The sequence below is a fragment of the Hyla sarda genome, unplaced genomic scaffold (genome assembly GCF_029499605.1).
Source record: "Hyla sarda isolate aHylSar1 unplaced genomic scaffold, aHylSar1.hap1 scaffold_497, whole genome shotgun sequence".
In the NCBI taxonomy this organism is placed as follows: Eukaryota; Metazoa; Chordata; class Amphibia; order Anura; family Hylidae; genus Hyla; species Hyla sarda.
The window spans coordinates 108437-124329 of NW_026610508.1; the positions used below are offsets into that span (position 1 = coordinate 108437).

Consider the following 15893-nt stretch of genomic DNA (forward strand, 5'->3'; position numbering starts at 1 on the left):
TTAGGTTCTGCTGTGTGTACTGGTGGTTGACTGCCCCCCAGCCCAGAGTGTGCATGGAAAATTGTCTGGCAGCCTCCCTGACAGCAAGCAGTGATAGTGCCCATGAAGGGCACCTTGTTGGGCCCGCCCCTTTCACGGTTATCGCTTCTCGGCCTTTTGGCTAAGATCAAGTGTAGTATCTGTTCTTATCAGTTTAATATCTGATACGTCCCCTATCTGGGGACCATATATTAAATGGATTTTTGAGAACGGGGGCCGATTTCGAAGCTTGCTTCCGTCGCCCTATGCATTGACCCGATATGGCAGTATCTTCGGGTACAGTGCACCACCCCCTTACAGGGTTAAAAAGAAAGATTCCTACTTTCATTGCTACCTGCTTGCTGGCTAGCCAGCTAGCCAGCCCTGTGGGCCTTGCTGCTGCTGCAGCCAAAAAACAAAAGGTGGTGCTGCTGCTGCTTCTGCTGCTTCTGCTTCTGCTTGTGTCTGGCCGCTGTTGGAGCATCCAGGCACAGGACTTCTGCTGCTGCTGACTAAATGGCCTCCTTAATTGGATCATTTGAGTAGCCAGCACACCTGTGCAGGTAGGGCATGACATGATAGGCAGCTGCCTTGATAGCGGGTGGGTGCTGAATGTTCCTAATTGACAAAATAAGATTAATGCTTATGAAGAAATATAAAATCTCATCCCTTCCCCAATATCGCGCCACACCCCTACCCCTTAATTCCCTGGTTGAACTTGATGGACATATGTCTTTTTTCGACCGTACTAACTATGTAACTATGTAACATAACATGGGGGGGGGGTCTCCTGGCTGTTCACACAGGTGTGTCATTGCTGTACATTGACCATGCATTGCTTCTGTGGTATTGCAAAGGCAAAGACAAATGCTTCCAGCCATCCATTGCACTAATGGATTGGTCATCAGCTGGCTGTCTATGTCCCGCATCAATATAGACCAAAGTACAGAGGGTTAGGCTATGCTATTGTGCACCTACCTGATGCATCAGAAGGTGCGAGGCCCTTGCTAAATTCTGTGCACAGACTTTGAGATCTATACTTTAGACTGTATCTAAACCTGCTCCAACATGGACTGACATTCTGGCCTACTTTCAGCCGATGCGACTTGTCTGTCGCTGAACAGTCGCTTTTTATGTATTCAGCACCTATGTATAATGTTGTAAAAATGCTCTAGAAGCTAAAGTCGCAGAAATGTCACACATATTTGGCCTGCAACTTTCTGTGCGACAAATTCAGACAGGAAAAATCAGTATAAATCCTTAGAAAATTATCCCCCAGTGTCTCCATCTGCTGGCGGTATTGAATAAGCATTGCTGCACTGATGGGGTATGCATTAGACGAAAAAAAGAAGAAAAAGAAGAATAATACGCCCAGAAAAGAGGCGAAAAGGAGAAAAACGTAAAAAAACGTGAAAAAAAAGTAAGAGGAAGAGAAGGGAAAAAAAGGTGGAAATGGGTTTAAAAGTGATTTCGGCGGAGAAATATATATATATATATATATATATATATATATATATATATATATACGCGCACACACACACATATATATAAACGTATTCTCCGTTGAGATATTGCAGCCGCTGCTGTGTCCAGGCCCAGGAGCCTTAGCACTGTGCTGTGATGTCACTCAATACCACTGACATCACTAGGTGTAAACAACATCTCTCCTTTGCTGTGTATGTGACTATGGAGCTGTTTGGTGATGTCGTCTATTATGGCCTTCATAGAAGCAACAGGAGATTGTTGCATCCATCTAGAACCCTCAGAACTACAGTGCTATGATGTCACTCACTTCCACAGGCCTTGCAGAGTGTAAACAACAACAACCCAGCTTTGTTGTGTATGTAACCATAGGGATTTGTGATGTCACCTAGAACCTTCACAGCAGCGACAGCTTTATGAGGAGCATCAGCACTGCTCTGCCTGAGCAGAACCATCACCGCCATAGGTTGTCAAATAACCCGGGTTTAACCCACACAGGTAAGTCCAATGGGGTGCAGGCATGTCCTCTATGCTTACAGCTTCCCGTGGGTGTTGGTTTGATACCGTTTGGGGACAGCCAAGGAGGCATCTGCAGGCAACAAAGGTAGGTGTGTGCTTGTGTGTGTGTTTCCTATGCAGATCCTAAGCCCAGTGTCACATGCAAGTAGGAGGAGTAAGAAGGGTTCCTGGCAAATCCGGGTTATGGATTGCATTTAAAAAGGCCCCGTGGGAGTGCAATGGGCCCCTGTCTTGCTGCTTAGCAATAATGGTATGGGTTTAGGTTCTGCTGTGTGTACTGGTGGTTGACTGCCCCCCAGCCCAGAGTGTGCATGGAAAATTGTCTGGCAGCCTCCCTGACAGCAAGCAGTGATAGTGCCCATGAAGGGCACCTTGTTGGGCCCGCCCCTTTCACGGTTATCGCTTCTCGGCCTTTTGGCTAAGATCAAGTGTAGTATCTGTTCTTATCAGTTTAATATCTGATACGTCCCCTATCTGGGGACCATATATTAAATGGATTTTTGAGAACGGGGGCCGATTTCGAAGCTTGCTTCCGTCGCCCTATGCATTGACCCGATATGGCAGTATCTTCGGGTACAGTGCACCACCCCCTTACAGGGTTAAAAAGAAAGATTCCTACTTTCATTGCTACCTGCTTGCTGGCTAGCCAGCTAGCCAGCCCTGTGGGCCTTGCTGCTGCTGCAGCCAAAAAACAAAAGGTGGTGCTGCTTCTGCTGCTTCTGCTTCTGCTTGTGTCTGGCCGCTGTTGGAGCGTCCAGGCACAGGACTTCTGCTGCTGCTGACTAAATGGCCTCCTTAATTGGATCATTTGAGTAGCCAGCACACCTGTGCAGGTAGGGCATGACATGATAGGCAGCTGCCTTGATAGCGGGTGGGTGCTGAATGTTCCTAATTGACAAAATAAGATTAATGCTTATGAAGAAATATAAAATCTCATCCCTTCCCCAATATCGCGCCACACCCCTACCCCTTAATTCCCTGGTTGAACTTGATGGACATATGTCTTTTTTCGACCGTACTAACTATGTAACTATGTAACATAACATGGGGGGGGGAGGGGGGGGGGGTCTCCTGGCTGTTCACACAGGTGTGTCATTGCTGTACATTGACCATGCATTGCTTCTGTGGTATTGCAAAGGCAAAGACAAATGCTTCCAGCCATCCATTGCACTAATGGATTGGTCATCAGCTGGCTGTCTATGTCCCGCATCAATATAGACCAAAGTACAGAGGGTTAGGCTATGCTATTGTGCACCTACCTGATGCATCAGAAGGTGCGAGGCCCTTGCTAAATTCTGTGCACAGACTTTGAGATCTATACTTTAGACTGTATCTAAACCTGCTCCAACATGGACTGACATTCTGGCCTACTTTCAGCCGATGCGACTTGTCTGTCGCTGAACAGTCGCTTTTTATGTATTCAGCACCTATGTATAATGTTGTAAAAATGCTCTAGAAGCTAAAGTCGCAGAAATGTCACACATATTTGGCCTGCAACTTTCTGTGCGACAAATTCAGACAGGAAAAATCAGTATAAATCCTTAGAAAATTATCCCCCAGTGTCTCCATCTGCTGGCGGTATTGAATAAGCATTGCTGCACTGATGGGGTATGCATTAGACGAAAAAAAAAGAAGAAAAAGAAGAATAATACGCCCAGAAAAGAGGCGAAAAGGAGAAAAACGTAAAAAAACGTGAAAAAAAAGTAAGAGGAAGAGAAGGGAAAAAAAGGTGGAAATGGGTTTAAAAGTGATTTCGGCGGAGAAATATATATATATATATATATATATATATATATATACGCGCACACACACACATATATATAAACGTATTCTCCGTTGAGATATTGCAGCCGCTGCTGTGTCCAGGCCCAGGAGCCTTAGCACTGTGCTGTGATGTCACTCAATACCACTGACATCACTAGGTGTAAACAACATCTCTCCTTTGCTGTGTATGTGACTATGGAGCTGTTTGGTGATGTCGTCTATTATGGCCTTCATAGAAGCAACAGGAGATTGTTGCATCCATCTAGAACCCTCAGAACTACAGTGCTATGATGTCACTCACTTTCACAGGCCTTGCAGAGTGTAAACAACAACAACCCAGCTTTGTTGTGTATGTAACCATAGGGATTTGTGATGTCACCTAGAACCTTCACAGCAGCGACAGCTTTATGAGGAGCATCAGCACTGCTCTGCCTGAGCAGAACCATCACCGCCATAGGTTGTCAAATAACCCGGGTTTAACCCACACAGGTAAGTCCAATGGGGTGCAGGCATGTCCTCTATGCTTACAGCTTCCCGTGGGTGTTGGTTTGATACCGTTTGGGGACAGCCAAGGAGGCATCTGCAGGCAACAAAGGTAGGTGTGTGCTTGTGTGTGTGTTTCCTATGCAGATCCTAAGCCCAGTGTCACATGCAAGTAGGAGGAGTAAGAAGGGTTCCTGGCAAATCCGGGTTATGGATTGCATTTAAAAAGGCCCCGTGGGAGTGCAATGGGCCCCTGTCTTGCTGCTTAGCAATAATGGTATGGGTTTAGGTTCTGCTGTGTGTACTGGTGGTTGACTGCCCCCCAGCCCAGAGTGTGCATGGAAAATTGTCTGGCAGCCTCCCTGACAGCAAGCAGTGATAGTGCCCATGAAGGGCACCTTGTTGGGCCCGCCCCTTTCACGGTTATCGCTTCTCGGCCTTTTGGCTAAGATCAAGTGTAGTATCTGTTCTTATCAGTTTAATATCTGATACGTCCCCTATCTGGGGACCATATATTAAATGGATTTTTGAGAACGGGGGCCGATTTCGAAGCTTGCTTCCGTCGCCCTATGCATTGACCCGATATAGCAGTATCTTCGGGTACAGTGCACCACCCCCTTACAGGGTTAAAAAGAAAGATTCCTACTTTCATTGCTACCTGCTTGCTGGCTAGCCAGCTAGCCAGCCCTGTGGGCCTTGCTGCTGCTGCAGCCAAAAAACAAAAGGTGGTGCTGCTGCTGCTTCTGCTGCTTCTGCTTCTGCTTGTGTCTGGCCGCTGTTGGAGCGTCCAGGCACAGGACTTCTGCTGCTGCTGACTAAATGGCCTCCTTAATTGGATCATTTGAGTAGCCAGCACACCTGTGCAGGTAGGGCATGACATGATAGGCAGCTGCCTTGATAGCGGGTGGGTGCTGAATGTTCCTAATTGACAAAATAAGATTAATGCTTATGAAGAAATATAAAATCTCATCCCTTCCCCAATATCGCGCCACACCCCTACCCCTTAATTCCCTGGTTGAACTTGATGGACATATGTCTTTTTTCGACCGTACTAACTATGTAACTATGTAACATAACATGGGGGGGGGGGGTCTCCTGGCTGTTCACACAGGTGTGTCATTGCTGTACATTGACCATGCATTGCTTCTGTGGTATTGCAAAGGCAAAGACAAATGCTTCCAGCCATCCATTGCACTAATGGATTGGTCATCAGCTGGCTGTCTATGTCCCGCATCAATATAGACCAAAGTACAGAGGGTTAGGCTATGCTATTGTGCACCTACCTGATGCATCAGAAGGTGCGAGGCCCTTGCTAAATTCTGTGCACAGACTTTGAGATCTATACTTTAGACTGTATCTAAACCTGCTCCAACATGGACTGACATTCTGGCCTACTTTCAGCCGATGCGACTTGTCTGTCGCTGAACAGTCGCTTTTTATGTATTCAGCACCTATGTATAATGTTGTAAAAATGCTCTAGAAGCTAAAGTCGCAGAAATGTCACACATATTTGGCCTGCAACTTTCTGTGCGACAAATTCAGACAGGAAAAATCAGTATAAATCCTTAGAAAATTATCCCCCAGTGTCTCCATCTGCTGGCGGTATTGAATAAGCATTGCTGCACTGATGGGGTATGCATTAGACGAAAAAAAAGAAGAAAAAGAAGAATAATACGCCCAGAAAAGAGGCGAAAAGGAGAAAAACGTAAAAAAACGTGAAAAAAAAGTAAGAGGAAGAGAAGGGAAAAAAAGGTGGAAATGGGTTTAAAAGTGATTTCGGCGGAGAAATATATATATATATATATATATATATATATATATATACGCGCACACACACACATATATATAAACGTATTCTCCGTTGAGATATTGCAGCCGCTGCTGTGTCCAGGCCCAGGAGCCTTAGCACTGTGCTGTGATGTCACTCAATACCACTGACATCACTAGGTGTAAACAACATCTCTCCTTTGCTGTGTATGTGACTATGGAGCTGTTTGGTGATGTCGTCTATTATGGCCTTCATAGAAGCAACAGGAGATTGTTGCATCCATCTAGAACCCTCAGAACTACAGTGCTATGATGTCACTCACTTCCACAGGCCTTGCAGAGTGTAAACAACAACAACCCAGCTTTGTTGTGTATGTAACCATAGGGATTTGTGATGTCACCTAGAACCTTCACAGCAGCGACAGCTTTATGAGGAGCATCAGCACTGCTCTGCCTGAGCAGAACCATCACCGCCATAGGTTGTCAAATAACCCGGGTTTAACCCACACAGGTAAGTCCAATGGGGTGCAGGCATGTCCTCTATGCTTACAGCTTCCCGTGGGTGTTGGTTTGATACCGTTTGGGGACAGCCAAGGAGGCATCTGCAGGCAACAAAGGTAGGTGTGTGCTTGTGTTTGTGTTTCCTATGCAGATCCTAAGCCCAGTGTCACATGCAAGTAGGAGGAGTAAGAAGGGTTCCTGGCAAATCCGGGTTATGGATTGCATTTAAAAAGGCCCCGTGGGAGTGCAATGGGCCCCTGTCTTGCTGCTTAGCAATAATGGTATGGGTTTAGGTTCTGCTGTGTGTACTGGTGGTTGACTGCCCCCCAGCCCAGAGTGTGCATGGAAAATTGTCTGGCAGCCTCCCTGACAGCAAGCAGTGATAGTGCCCATGAAGGGCACCTTGTTGGGCCCGCCCCTTTCACGGTTATCGCTTCTCGGCCTTTTGGCTAAGATCAAGTGTAGTATCTGTTCTTATCAGTTTAATATCTGATACGTCCCCTATCTGGGGACCATATATTAATTGGATTTTTGAGAACGGGGGCCAATTTCGAAGCTTGCTTCCGTCGCCCTATGCATTGACCCGATATGGCAGTATCTTCGGGTACAGTGCACCACCCCCTTACAGGGTTAAAAAGAAAGATTCCTACTTTCATTGCTACCTGCTTGCTGGCTAGCCAGCTAGCCAGCCCTGTGGGCCTTGCTGCTGCTGCAGCCAAAAAACAAAAGGTGGTGCTGCTGCTGCTTCTGCTGCTTCTGCTTCTGCTTGTGTCTGGCCGCTGTTGGAGCGTCCAGGCACAGGACTTCTGCTGCTGCTGACTAAATGGCCTCCTTAATTGGATCATTTGAGTAGCCAGCACACCTGTGCAGGTAGGGCATGACATGATAGGCAGCTGCCTTGATAGCGGGTGGGTGCTGAATGTTCCTAATTGACAAAATAAGATTAATGCTTATGAAGAAATATAAAATCTCATCCCTTCCCCAATATCGCGCCACACCCCTACCCCTTAATTCCCTGGTTGAACTTGATGGACATATGTCTTTTTTCGACCGTACTAACTATGTAACTATGTAACATAACATGGGGGGGGGGGTCTCCTGGCTGTTCACACAGGTGTGTCATTGCTGTACATTGACCATGCATTGCTTCTGTGGTATTGCAAAGGCAAAGACAAATGCTTCCAGCCATCCATTGCACTAATGGATTGGTCATCAGCTGGCTGTCTATGTCCCGCATCAATATAGACCAAAGTACAGAGGGTTAGGCTATGCTATTGTGCACCTACCTGATGCATCAGAAGGTGCGAGGCCCTTGCTAAATTCTGTGCACAGACTTTGAGATCTATACTTTAGACTGTATCTAAACCTGCTCCAACATGGACTGACATTCTGGCCTACTTTCAGCCGATGCGACTTGTCTGTCGCTGAACAGTCGCTTTTTATGTATTCAGCACCTATGTATAATGTTGTAAAAATGCTCTAGAAGCTAAAGTCGCAGAAATGTCACACATATTTGGCCTGCAACTTTCTGTGCGACAAATTCAGACAGGAAAAATCAGTATAAATCCTTAGAAAATTATCCCCCAGTGTCTCCATCTGCTGGCGGTATTGAATAAGCATTGCTGCACTGATGGGGTATGCATTAGACGAAAAAAAGAAGAAAAAGAAGAATAATACGCCCAGAAAAGAGGCGAAAAGGAGAAAAACGTAAAAAAACGTGAAAAAAAAGTAAGAGGAAGAGAAGGGAAAAAAAGGTGGAAATGGGTTTAAAAGTGATTTCGGCGGAGAAATATATATATATATATATATATATATATACGCGCACACACACACATATATATAAACGTATTCTCCGTTGAGATATTGCAGCCGCTGCTGTGTCCAGGCCCAGGAGCCTTAGCACTGTGCTGTGATGTCACTCAATACCACTGACATCACTAGGTGTAAACAACATCTCTCCTTTGCTGTGTATGTGACTATGGAGCTGTTTGGTGATGTCGTCTATTATGGCCTTCATAGAAGCAACAGGAGATTGTTGCATCCATCTAGAACCCTCAGAACTACAGTGCTATGATGTCACTCACTTCCACAGGCCTTGCAGAGTGTAAACAACAACAACCCAGCTTTGTTGTGTATGTAACCATAGGGATTTGTGATGTCACCTAGAACCTTCACAGCAGCGACAGCTTTATGAGGAGCATCAGCACTGCTCTGCCTGAGCAGAACCATCACCGCCATAGGTTGTCAAATAACCCGGGTTTAACCCACACAGGTAAGTCCAATGGGGTGCAGGCATGTCCTCTATGCTTACAGCTTCCCGTGGGTGTTGGTTTGATACCGTTTGGGGACAGCCAAGGAGGCATCTGCAGGCAACAAAGGTAGGTGTGTGCTTGTGTGTGTGTTTCCTATGCAGATCCTAAGCCCAGTGTCACATGCAAGTAGGAGGAGTAAGAAGGGTTCCTGGCAAATCCGGGTTATGGATTGCATTTAAAAAGGCCCCGTGGGAGTGCAATGGGCCCCTGTCTTGCTGCTTAGCAATAATGGTATGGGTTTAGGTTCTGCTGTGTGTACTGGTGGTTGACTGCCCCCCAGCCCAGAGTGTGCATGGAAAATTGTCTGGCAGCCTCCCTGACAGCAAGCAGTGATAGTGCCCATGAAGGGCACCTTGTTGGGCCCGCCCCTTTCACGGTTATCGCTTCTCGGCCTTTTGGCTAAGATCAAGTGTAGTATCTGTTCTTATCAGTTTAATATCTGATACGTCCCCTATCTGGGGACCATATATTAAATGGATTTTTGAGAACGGGGGCCGATTTCGAAGCTTGCTTCCGTCGCCCTATGCATTGACCCGATATGGCAGTATCTTCGGGTACAGTGCACCACCCCCTTACAGGGTTAAAAAGAAAGATTCCTACTTTCATTGCTACCTGCTTGCTGGCTAGCCAGCTAGCCAGCCCTGTGGGCCTTGCTGCTGCTGCAGCCAAAAAACAAAAGGTGGTGCTGCTGCTGCTTCTGCTGCTTCTGCTTCTGCTTGTGTCTGGCCGCTGTTGGAGCGTCCAGGCACAGGACTTCTGCTGCTGCTGACTAAATGGCCTCCTTAATTGGATCATTTGAGTAGCCAGCACACCTGTGCAGGTAGGGCATGACATGATAGGCAGCTGCCTTGATAGCGGGTGGGTGCTGAATGTTCCTAATTGACAAAATAAGATTAATGCTTATGAAGAAATATAAAATCTCATCCCTTCCCCAATATCGCGCCACACCCCTACCCCTTAATTCCCTGGTTGAACTTGATGGACATATGTCTTTTTTCGACCGTACTAACTATGTAACTATGTAACATAACATGGGGGGGGGGGGTCTCCTGGCTGTTCACACAGGTGTGTCATTGCTGTACATTGACCATGCATTGCTTCTGTGGTATTGCAAAGGCAAAGACAAATGCTTCCAGCCATCCATTGCACTAATGGATTGGTCATCAGCTGGCTGTCTATGTCCCGCATCAATATAGACCAAAGTACAGAGGGTTAGGCTATGCTATTGTGCACCTACCTGATGCATCAGAAGGTGCGAGGCCCTTGCTAAATTCTGTGCACAGACTTTGAGATCTATACTTTAGACTGTATCTAAACCTGCTCCAACATGGACTGACATTCTGGCCTACTTTCAGCCGATGCGACTTGTCTGTCGCTGAACAGTCGCTTTTTATGTATTCAGCACCTATGTATAATGTTGTAAAAATGCTCTAGAAGCTAAAGTCGCAGAAATGTCACACATATTTGGCCTGCAACTTTCTGTGCGACAAATTCAGACAGGAAAAATCAGTATAAATCCTTAGAAAATTATCCCCCAGTGTCTCCATCTGCTGGCGGTATTGAATAAGCATTGCTGCACTGATGGGGTATGCATTAGACGAAAAAAAAGAAGAAAAAGAAGAATAATATGCCCAGAAAAGAGGCGAAAAGGAGAAAAACGTAAAAAAAACGTGAAAAAAAAGTAAGAGGAAGAGAAGGGAAAAAAAGGTGGAAATGGGTTTAAAAGTGATTTCGGCGGAGAAATATATATATATATATATATATATATATATATATATATATATATATATACGCGCACACACACACATATATATAAACGTATTCTCCGTTGAGATATTGCAGCCGCTGCTGTGTCCAGGCCCAGGAGCCTTAGCACTGTGCTGTGATGTCACTCAATACCACTGACATCACTAGGTGTAAACAACATCTCTCCTTTGCTGTGTATGTGACTATGGAGCTGTTTGGTGATGTCGTCTATTATGGCCTTCATAGAAGCAACAGGAGATTGTTGCATCCATCTAGAACCCTCAGAACTACAGTGCTATGATGTCACTCACTTCCACAGGCCTTGCAGAGTGTAAACAACAACAACCCAGCTTTGTTGTGTATGTAACCATAGGGATTTGTGATGTCACCTAGAACCTTCACAGCAGCGACAGCTTTATGAGGAGCATCAGCACTGCTCTGCCTGAGCAGAACCATCACCGCCATAGGTTGTCAAATAACCCGGGTTTAACCCACACAGGTAAGTCCAATGGGGTGCAGGCATGTCCTCTATGCTTACAGCTTCCCGTGGGTGTTGGTTTGATACCGTTTGGGGACAGCCAAGGAGGCATCTGCAGGCAACAAAGGTAGGTGTGTGCTTGTGTGTGTGTTTCCTATGCAGATCCTAAGCCCAGTGTCACATGCAAGTAGGAGGAGTAAGAAGGGTTCCTGGCAAATCCGGGTTATGGATTGCATTTAAAAAGGCCCCGTGGGAGTGCAATGAGCCCCTGTCTTGCTGCTTAGCAATAATGGTATGGGTTTAGGTTCTGCTGTGTGTACTGGTGGTTGACTGCCCCCCAGCCCAGAGTGTGCATGGAAAATTGTCTGGCAGCCTCCCTGACAGCAAGCAGTGATAGTGCCCATGAAGGGCACCTTGTTGGGCCCGCCCCTTTCACGGTTATCGCTTCTCGGCCTTTTGGCTAAGATCAAGTGTAGTATCTGTTCTTATCAGTTTAATATCTGATACGTCCCCTATCTGGGGACCATATATTAAATGGATTTTTGAGAACGGGGGCCGATTTCGAAGCTTGCTTCCGTCGCCCTATGCATTGACCCGATATGGCAGTATCTTCGGGTACAGTGCACCACCCCCTTACAGGGTTAAAAAGAAAGATTCCTACTTTCATTGCTACCTGCTTGCTGGCTAGCCAGCTAGCCAGCCCTGTGGGCCTTGCTGCTGCTGCAGCCAAAAAACAAAAGGTGGTGCTGCTGCTGCTTCTGCTGCTTCTGCTTCTGCTTGTGTCTGGCCGCTGTTGGAGCATCCAGGCACAGGACTTCTGCTGCTGCTGACTAAATGGCCTCCTTAATTGGATCATTTGAGTAGCCAGCACACCTGTGCAGGTAGGGCATGACATGATAGGCAGCTGCCTTGATAGCGGGTGGGTGCTGAATGTTCCTAATTGACAAAATAAGATTAATGCTTATGAAGAAATATAAAATCTCATCCCTTCCCCAATATCGCGCCACACCCCTACCCCTTAATTCCCTGGTTGAACTTGATGGACATATGTCTTTTTTCGACCGTACTAACTATGTAACTATGTAACATAACATGGGGGGGGGGTCTCCTGGCTGTTCACACAGGTGTGTCATTGCTGTACATTGACCATGCATTGCTTCTGTGGTATTGCAAAGGCAAAGACAAATGCTTCCAGCCATCCATTGCACTAATGGATTGGTCATCAGCTGGCTGTCTATGTCCCGCATCAATATAGACCAAAGTACAGAGGGTTAGGCTATGCTATTGTGCACCTACCTGATGCATCAGAAGGTGCGAGGCCCTTGCTAAATTCTGTGCACAGACTTTGAGATCTATACTTTAGACTGTATCTAAACCTGCTCCAACATGGACTGACATTCTGGCCTACTTTCAGCCGATGCGACTTGTCTGTCGCTGAACAGTCGCTTTTTATGTATTCAGCACCTATGTATAATGTTGTAAAAATGCTCTAGAAGCTAAAGTCGCAGAAATGTCACACATATTTGGCCTGCAACTTTCTGTGCGACAAATTCAGACAGGAAAAATCAGTATAAATCCTTAGAAAATTATCCCCCAGTGTCTCCATCTGCTGGCGGTATTGAATAAGCATTGCTGCACTGATGGGGTATGCATTAGACGAAAAAAAGAAGAAAAAGAAGAATAATACGCCCAGAAAAGAGGCGAAAAGGAGAAAAACGTAAAAAAACGTGAAAAAAAAGTAAGAGGAAGAGAAGGGAAAAAAAGGTGGAAATGGGTTTAAAAGTGATTTCGGCGGAGAAATATATATATATATATATATATATATATATATATATATATATATATACGCGCACACACACACATATATATAAACGTATTCTCCGTTGAGATATTGCAGCCGCTGCTGTGTCCAGGCCCAGGAGCCTTAGCACTGTGCTGTGATGTCACTCAATACCACTGACATCACTAGGTGTAAACAACATCTCTCCTTTGCTGTGTATGTGACTATGGAGCTGTTTGGTGATGTCGTCTATTATGGCCTTCATAGAAGCAACAGGAGATTGTTGCATCCATCTAGAACCCTCAGAACTACAGTGCTATGATGTCACTCACTTCCACAGGCCTTGCAGAGTGTAAACAACAACAACCCAGCTTTGTTGTGTATGTAACCATAGGGATTTGTGATGTCACCTAGAACCTTCACAGCAGCGACAGCTTTATGAGGAGCATCAGCACTGCTCTGCCTGAGCAGAACCATCACCGCCATAGGTTGTCAAATAACCCGGGTTTAACCCACACAGGTAAGTCCAATGGGGTGCAGGCATGTCCTCTATGCTTACAGCTTCCCGTGGGTGTTGGTTTGATACCGTTTGGGGACAGCCAAGGAGGCATCTGCAGGCAACAAAGGTAGGTGTGTGCTTGTGTGTGTGTTTCCTATGCAGATCCTAAGCCCAGTGTCACATGCAAGTAGGAGGAGTAAGAAGGGTTCCTGGCAAATCCGGGTTATGGATTGCATTTAAAAAGGCCCCGTGGGAGTGCAATGGGCCCCTGTCTTGCTGCTTAGCAATAATGGTATGGGTTTAGGTTCTGCTGTGTGTACTGGTGGTTGACTGCCCCCCAGCCCAGAGTGTGCATGGAAAATTGTCTGGCAGCCTCCCTGACAGCAAGCAGTGATAGTGCCCATGAAGGGCACCTTGTTGGGCCCGCCCCTTTCACGGTTATCGCTTCTCGGCCTTTTGGCTAAGATCAAGTGTAGTATCTGTTCTTATCAGTTTAATATCTGATACGTCCCCTATCTGGGGACCATATATTAAATGGATTTTTGAGAACGGGGGCCGATTTCGAAGCTTGCTTCCGTCGCCCTATGCATTGACCCGATATGGCAGTATCTTCGGGTACAGTGCACCACCCCCTTACAGGGTTAAAAAGAAAGATTCCTACTTTCATTGCTACCTGCTTGCTGGCTAGCCAGCTAGCCAGCCCTGTGGGCCTTGCTGCTGCTGCAGCCAAAAAACAAAAGGTGGTGCTGCTTCTGCTGCTTCTGCTTCTGCTTGTGTCTGGCCGCTGTTGGAGCGTCCAGGCACAGGACTTCTGCTGCTGCTGACTAAATGGCCTCCTTAATTGGATCATTTGAGTAGCCAGCACACCTGTGCAGGTAGGGCATGACATGATAGGCAGCTGCCTTGATAGCGGGTGGGTGCTGAATGTTCCTAATTGACAAAATAAGATTAATGCTTATGAAGAAATATAAAATCTCATCCCTTCCCCAATATCGCGCCACACCCCTACCCCTTAATTCCCTGGTTGAACTTGATGGACATATGTCTTTTTTCGACCGTACTAACTATGTAACTATGTAACATAACATGGGGGGGGAGGGGGGGGGGGTCTCCTGGCTGTTCACACAGGTGTGTCATTGCTGTACATTGACCATGCATTGCTTCTGTGGTATTGCAAAGGCAAAGACAAATGCTTCCAGCCATCCATTGCACTAATGGATTGGTCATCAGCTGGCTGTCTATGTCCCGCATCAATATAGACCAAAGTACAGAGGGTTAGGCTATGCTATTGTGCACCTACCTGATGCATCAGAAGGTGCGAGGCCCTTGCTAAATTCTGTGCACAGACTTTGAGATCTATACTTTAGACTGTATCTAAACCTGCTCCAACATGGACTGACATTCTGGCCTACTTTCAGCCGATGCGACTTGTCTGTCGCTGAACAGTCGCTTTTTATGTATTCAGCACCTATGTATAATGTTGTAAAAATGCTCTAGAAGCTAAAGTCGCAGAAATGTCACACATATTTGGCCTGCAACTTTCTGTGCGACAAATTCAGACAGGAAAAATCAGTATAAATCCTTAGAAAATTATCCCCCAGTGTCTCCATCTGCTGGCGGTATTGAATAAGCATTGCTGCACTGATGGGGTATGCATTAGACGAAAAAAAAAGAAGAAAAAGAAGAATAATACGCCCAGAAAAGAGGCGAAAAGGAGAAAAACGTAAAAAAACGTGAAAAAAAAGTAAGAGGAAGAGAAGGGAAAAAAAGGTGGAAATGGGTTTAAAAGTGATTTCGGCGGAGAAATATATATATATATATATATATATATATATATATATATACGCGCACACACACACATATATATAAACGTATTCTCCGTTGAGATATTGCAGCCGCTGCTGTGTCCAGGCCCAGGAGCCTTAGCACTGTGCTGTGATGTCACTCAATACCACTGACATCACTAGGTGTAAACAACATCTCTCCTTTGCTGTGTATGTGACTATGGAGCTGTTTGGTGATGTCGTCTATTATGGCCTTCATAGAAGCAACAGGAGATTGTTGCATCCATCTAGAACCCTCAGAACTACACTACAGTGCTATGATGTCACTCACTTCCACAGGCCTTGCAGAGTGTAAACAACAACAACCCAGCTTTGTTGTGTATGTAACCATAGGGATTTGTGATGTCACCTAGAACCTTCACAGCAGCGACAGCTTTATGAGGAGCATCAGCACTGCTCTGCCTGAGCAGAACCATCACCGCCATAGGTTGTCAAATAACCCGGGTTTAACCCACACAGGTAAGTCCAATGGGGTGCAGGCATGTCCTCTATGCTTACAGCTTCCCGTGGGTGTTGGTTTGATACCGTTTGGGGACAGCCAAGGAGGCATCTGCAGGCAACAAAGGTAGGTGTGTGCTTGTGTGTGTGTTTCCTATGCAGATCCTAAGCCCAGTGTCACATGCAAGTAGGAGGAGTAAGAAGGGTTCCTGGCAAATCCGGGTTATGGATTGCATTTAAAAAGGCCCCGTGGGAGTGCAAT

The 15893-nt window shown here is 46.1% G+C and overlaps 7 non-coding genes across 7 annotated transcripts; all 7 read left to right on the forward strand.

Moving 5' to 3' along the window:
- The first annotated feature begins 140 nt into the window (after positions 1-140).
- On the forward strand, positions 141-331 carry LOC130337542 (U2 spliceosomal RNA). The gene has a single exon (XR_008878403.1). It is a non-coding gene; the product is annotated as a U2 spliceosomal RNA (small nuclear RNA).
- A 2086-nt stretch (positions 332-2417) lies between these two features.
- Positions 2418-2608, forward strand: LOC130337543 (U2 spliceosomal RNA). The gene has a single exon (XR_008878404.1). It is a non-coding gene; the product is annotated as a U2 spliceosomal RNA (small nuclear RNA).
- A 2083-nt stretch (positions 2609-4691) lies between these two features.
- Positions 4692-4882, forward strand: LOC130337550 (U2 spliceosomal RNA). The gene has a single exon (XR_008878410.1). It is a non-coding gene; the product is annotated as a U2 spliceosomal RNA (small nuclear RNA).
- Positions 4883-6963: 2081 nt separating this feature from the next.
- On the forward strand, positions 6964-7154 carry LOC130337562 (U2 spliceosomal RNA). The gene has a single exon (XR_008878422.1). It is a non-coding gene; the product is annotated as a U2 spliceosomal RNA (small nuclear RNA).
- Positions 7155-9225: 2071 nt separating this feature from the next.
- LOC130337544 (U2 spliceosomal RNA) lies at positions 9226-9416 on the forward strand. Its single transcript, XR_008878405.1, has one exon. It is a non-coding gene; the product is annotated as a U2 spliceosomal RNA (small nuclear RNA).
- Positions 9417-11510: 2094 nt separating this feature from the next.
- Positions 11511-11701, forward strand: LOC130337545 (U2 spliceosomal RNA). Its single transcript, XR_008878406.1, has one exon. It is a non-coding gene; the product is annotated as a U2 spliceosomal RNA (small nuclear RNA).
- Positions 11702-13789: 2088 nt separating this feature from the next.
- Positions 13790-13980, forward strand: LOC130337546 (U2 spliceosomal RNA). Its single transcript, XR_008878407.1, has one exon. It is a non-coding gene; the product is annotated as a U2 spliceosomal RNA (small nuclear RNA).
- Positions 13981-15893: the final 1913 nt, after the last annotated feature.